Here is a 6,041-nt window from a genome sequence, read left to right as displayed (position 1 = left end):
ACACACACACACACACACACACACACACACACTCCTTTTAAGATTTTGTGATTGCTTGATATAATGAATTTAAAATCACATTTGTCTGGAGGAACGGAGCATTGCATTTCTCTTACCAAAGAAGAATGATGTACAAACTAGTGAATATGGTCATTTGCTTGTTGCTGTTCTTACTTAAAGAATAATTACGGGTTTTTAGGTAAGTTTCTCCGAGTCTCACATGCCTGTAGGTAGAAACTGGATAACAAAAACACAACAAATCATATTTTTCTGGCTCCACCCTCCCACCCTTAATTGCAGCACCTCTACAGCTCAGAATAAGCCCTGGTGGCACAATAGTTAAGCGATCGGCTGCTAACGGAAAGGTTGGTGGTTCCAAACCGAATGGGGCAGTTCTCCTCTGTCACAGGGGGTTGCTATGAGTTGAAAATTGACTCAAGGGCACCTAACAACAATTACACCTCGGGGAGTATGTTCAGAGTGTGCAGATATTCACTCTTTTGGCTATGTCAACGTCTAAAACCAAAACCAAACCCATTGCCGTGGAGTCAATTCCGTCTCACAGAGACCCTATAGGACAGAGTAGAACTTCCCCATAGGGTTTCCAAGGATTGGCTGGTGGATTTGAACTGCTGACCTTTTGGTTAGCAGTTCATTGCTTAACCACTGTGCCACTAGGGCTCCAATGCCAACTGTCAAGTCCCCCCACCAAAAAAAAAAAAAAATACCAGAAAAAAAAACTATTGCTCAATTAAAGCAACATTTTTTAGACTTTCTGTAAGTATGGGATAACATTACCTTGAAAAAGTCTAAGTAGTGTCTCAGAACGTGTATGACAGGGCAGGATATTAGGGACTGGGCTGGGTAATTTTAAGGCAGGTTTACAAGGCAGGGATCTGATTAGGATTGGGCAGATTCTATGACATGATAGCTATAGATTGCTGGGCACAGTAAGGTGAGAATCTTTAATCAAGGATTGATGAGGTTATTCTTGTTGAGTAAATTGGATCACAATCTTATCTTTCACAAAAACAGCATTTTCTGGAACAACTAACTAAATTTACTCAGAATTGTTTAACATAGGAACAGAAAACTATTCCCAGTCCCATCATTGTTATACCAAGTGACAGGGAATTATGTTGGTTTCAGTACTCAGCTACCACATGGCAACTATCATTTTCCTTTTCTCTGGCTCTGGCTTGTTGGAGTGTTGATTCTTGGCTACACCAATGGTGAAAACACAATAATGCCCAGATAGCCATGAAAGGCACCATTTCCCACCAATGCCCAAGGTCACTGACGCCTCAGCAAAGACACAATACCCACTGACGGTGCTGCTGAGTCCAAGAGGATAAATGGACTTCTTTGCCCTCTTTTATTTTACTCTATTGCATGGGCTACAATCCACTTCAGACAATACTGCCCATGTCTTGCCGAGATTTTTCTGAAACCACTCTTAAAATTTTTACTCGCTCTTAATTATGGCCTGACCCAAGCCATGGTGTTTTCTATCACCTCCTATGCATGTGAAAGCTGGATGATGAATAAAGAAGACCAAAGAAGAATTGACCCCTTTGAATCATGGTGTTGACAAAGAATATTGAATATACCATGGACTGCCAGAAGAACGAACGAATCTGTCTTGAAAGAAGTACAACCAGAATGCTCCTTAGAAGCAAGGATGGCGAGACTACGTCTCACATACTTTGGACATGTTGTCAGGAGGGATCAGTCCCTGGAGAAGGACATCAAGCTTGGTAAAGTAGAGGGTCAGTTAAAAGAGGAAGACCCTCAGCAAGATGGATTGACACAGTGGCTGCAACAATGGGCTTAAGCATAATGATTGTGAGGATAGCACAGGACCGGGCAGTGTTTCATTCTGTTGTACATAGGGTCACTATGAGTCGGAACCTACTGGATGGCACCTAACAATGACTTAATTATTGCCTCCCCTGCCAAAGACTCAGGCAGTACAAGCTAATGGTGGTGGTTTAAATGTGAAAGTACACCACTCCCCTCTAGTACCCTCCTCTAGTTCTTGAACCTTTTCAGGATCCCAGAAATGCTGTCTTCCCTTAGGATTCATTCACTTCCACAAGGCAACTTCACCATTCATGCAAACAAATTACTTATGGTCCATCTCCTGGAATCTACAAACATACCTAACGTGCCTGAACACCAAGGCCAACACACTTTATTCTCTCAAACCAGGTCTCCCATTGCATGGTGATTTATCTTTTAGATAATTTGAAGTTTTGTTGACTTAAAAAAAAAGGAACAGTTGTGCAAAAACATGTATGTTCTGCCCCATTATAAACCAAAAAAAAAAAAAAAAAAACCGTTGCCATCGAGTGGATTCCAACTCATAGCAACCCTATAGGACAGAGTAGAACTGCCCCATAGGGTTTCCAAGGAGTGGCTGGTGGATTCGAACTGCCGACCTTTTGGTTAGCAGCTGTAGCTCTTAACCACTGTAATTCTGAGCAAAAACTAAAACTTACAGCATTACAACACATGCAGATATTCCCATTTTACAATGACTAGCTTGCCAGGCTCTTTATGGGGCCTTGGTATTTTTTTTAATGATGTGCATATAATTCAAATACCATGAATACAAAGGGGAAATCTGTCAAATATAATGTCCATAGCTTATTTTGTCTTCTTTCCTTAACCCAATATTCTTCTGTCTAAACTGAGACATTTTTCATATGATAGGATTTTGTTTTTACACATAACCCTGAGGGAAAAGCCAGATCTCTTTGCTGATTGGCTAAATTTGCTTTTGTTGCTCATTAGGTCTACTTCAGATTACTTTAGTAATAAATTATAAACTCAGCTTGGGAGTAATGAAAACATGCTTTATGATAGACCAGTGATGTTAGCTTCTGGTCTAAACATTCCAAGCCCAAGGAACTTCTATGGTTCAGCACTTCCAATATCTCTGCTTGGAGTATTTGCTTGCTTATAGCTGAGAAACTTGACCTGAAAGCCCTTAATAAATATTATTTGGTGAAATTGTTGATAAGATAAAGGGTATTGACCCTCCACCTATCCCCTCTCAGATTTAAGAAGCTGTCTTGCTACACTTGAAAAGCTGCCTTTACAAATTGATCCTTATTTAGTGCCTTTAAACAAAAAGTTAAATGGGCTTCCATTCAGCCACCTCATTTAGGGCATAGAGACTCTGTCCTTCAATCTCATTGAGCTTAAAAGTTGCTAGACTTACATTCAGTTGACAAAAGAGAGATTCAGTGTCTGTCAGCCTGTAACCATGATTGGATATAAAAAGGTTGGGGTTTGGAGATTTAAAAGAAACTAGACCTTTTGAAATTGCTCGGATTCATGGAGGCCTGTTAGAATTTGACTGCCTCTTAAAAAAATCAAAATAAGGTTGAAAATGAAGAATTATGGACTGACTGCACAACGAAGGAGTATCAATGTGAACAATTAATACTAGGAAACAGGTTGAGAAATCTCTGTTTAAGCCACATGCCATCTGGCCCAGAAGCAGTCATTCTACCAGAGTGACACCGAAGGTCAGCGGGAGCGAGAGCCGTATGTCCCACTGCCAGACTCCTGGATTTTATTTCTCATTTAAGAGAATCTGATCTGTCATTCCTCTGGCTCCTGTGGGCTTTAAATTCACATAATCAACATATCACTGCCAGAGACTTAGTAATAGCTGATGCAGTTTAAAGGTGAGTAGAGAATAACCGTGCTCCCAAGCCAGATGCCTTCAGTTCTGCAAAGAAATAAAAAGTCCATCTCAGTCTCCAAAAAGTGAAGCAAATTGCTCTGTGTGAGGGATGCCTGGCCTCTCCTCCCAGATGTGCTAGTAGCTATATTTTATGTCCTGGGAGGGCTGGCCCTTTGCAAAATTGTAGAGCAGTGGTTCTCAAAATATGGTCCACAGATCCCTGGAGATTCCCAAGACCCTTTCTGAGAGCCATTGAGACCAAAACTATTTCCACAGTAGTACTAAGATGTTGGAGCCCGCAGGTCGTGCAAACAAGTGCTCGACCACTAGCCGAAAGGTTGGCGGTTTGAACCTACCCAGAGGCACCTCAGAAGACAGGCCTGGCCATCTCTTTCCAAAAGGTCACAGCCTTGAAAACCCTATGGAGCAGTTCTACTCTGCACACATAGGGTAGCCATGAGTCGGAATTGACTCAACAGCAACTAACAACAACTAAGATGTTATTTGCCTTTTTCACCATTTGATGTTTGCACTGATGGTGCAAAAGCAATTGGGAGTAAAACTGCTGGCGCCTTAGCACAAATAAAGGCAATGTTACCAAACTATACTAGTAGTCATTGTGTTTTTCACTGCCACACGGTAAAAAGAAAATGCAAGTTTCACTTAAGAATGTCCTTGATGAAGCACTAAAAATGATTAATTTTATTAAATCTCAACACTTGAATGTATGTCTTTTTGATATTCTGTGTGACAAAAAGGGAACGTCCATATAAGGTACTTTTGCTGCATACCAAAGTGCAATGACTGTCATGAGGAAAGCAATTATGCCATCGTTTGACTTAGAAAGTGAGCCATATTTACTTGAAAGAACAACTGACAAAATGTAGATATTCAAATGTGGGTATTTGGCAGACATTTTCTCAAAAAAAAAAAAAAAAAACAAAGTTAACCTGTCATGTCAAGGAAAGCAACTGATGGTATTTGCTGCCAATGATAAAATTCAAACTTTCAAGTGAAAATTAGAATTTCGAAAAACTTGTATCTGCCACCATGAGCATGACAGCTTCTCAGTACTTAAAGACTTTTCTGATGAGATCAGTGGTGATTAGTAACCAACGGGAGTTTTTGAAATTGTATAATGAAATATGTCAACATTTGGAAGCTCTGCATAATTCAGTGAACAAATATTTTCCAAATGACCAATGCTTGATGTTACAAAACTATGCATGACTAAAAGACCCATTTAAAGTCAAGACAGCAATGGATTTTAATGTAACAGAGAATGAAAAATTCATTGCTATGTTTCAGATTCTACATTGCAGGAAACCTTTAAAAAACTACCACTTGTTGGGTTTTGGTTTAGTTTCAAAGAATAGCCACAGTTGTCTGAAAGGCTATTAAAATAACCCTCCCTTTTCCAACAATATGTCTGTATGAGCCTGGATTTTCTTCATATACTTCACCAAAACCAAATATTACAACAGATTGAATGCCAAAGCAGATATGAGAATCCAGCTGTCTTCTATTAAGCTAAACATTAAAGAGATTTGTAAAAATGTAAAATAATGCTGCTCTTCTCATTAATTATTTTTCTTCTGGAAAATATAGATATTTTTCATAAAAATGTGTTATTTATGTTAATGTGTATTGGATTTATTAATGATATTTTTAATAAATTAATGAATAAATATTTTTGAAGTTTCTTGATATACTCTACATAAAGAAATGCTCTTTGGGGGGTCCTCAATAATATTTAAGAGAGTAGAGGAGTACTGAGAGCAAAATATGTGAGAATCACTGTCCTGAGTGATCTTTAATGTCCTTTCATCTTCCCGCTCAGAAACAGTGCCTTCCTTCCCAACCTCCACTGCTCCAACCTCTGTCCCAACCAAACTGAATTACCCATAAGATCCTGGAACTTTCCCGTCTTCGAAATTAGCTCATGCTGGCACAGAGCGGGGAAAGAAAGATCAAGATCTCTTAACTGCCAAGCACTGTGGCACACACCTAATATATAGTATGTTATTTAATCCTCATCACAGCCCTATGAGATAATAATGATATGCCCAAATAATGGCAGCGGGACACCTGGGCCACCAAAATGATTGCAAGGGTCAGCAAAACCACATGCTCACTCAGAATTATCTGTAAACCAAATAAATAAAACAATCTTATAAATACAGTACTACTAATTTTCAAATACATGTAGATGTTACTGTACTTGAATACAACTTCATTGTAAAGTGGTTATCAAACTCAGAAAAGCTTCTCGTCATTATGTTGTTGTGGTTTTAAAAAATTCAATCAATGAGTCACTACACACATGTGAGAGATATAAAAAAGA

The 6,041-nt window shown here is 39.1% G+C and overlaps 1 pseudogene; it reads right to left on the bottom strand.

Annotated features, from left to right (window-relative positions):
• LOC101340920 (E3 ubiquitin-protein ligase Hakai-like) overlaps positions 1–4,613 on the bottom strand; it is a 6,856-nt pseudogene extending 2,243 nt beyond the window's left edge.
• Between the last annotated feature and the right edge of the window lie 1,428 nt (positions 4,614–6,041).

The sequence above is a fragment of the Trichechus manatus genome, unplaced genomic scaffold (assembly GCF_000243295.1).
Source record: "Trichechus manatus latirostris isolate Lorelei unplaced genomic scaffold, TriManLat1.0 scaffold00100, whole genome shotgun sequence".
Lineage (NCBI taxonomy): Eukaryota > Metazoa > Chordata > Mammalia > Sirenia > Trichechidae > Trichechus > Trichechus manatus.
This window is presented reverse-complemented; position numbering and strand designations above follow the sequence as displayed.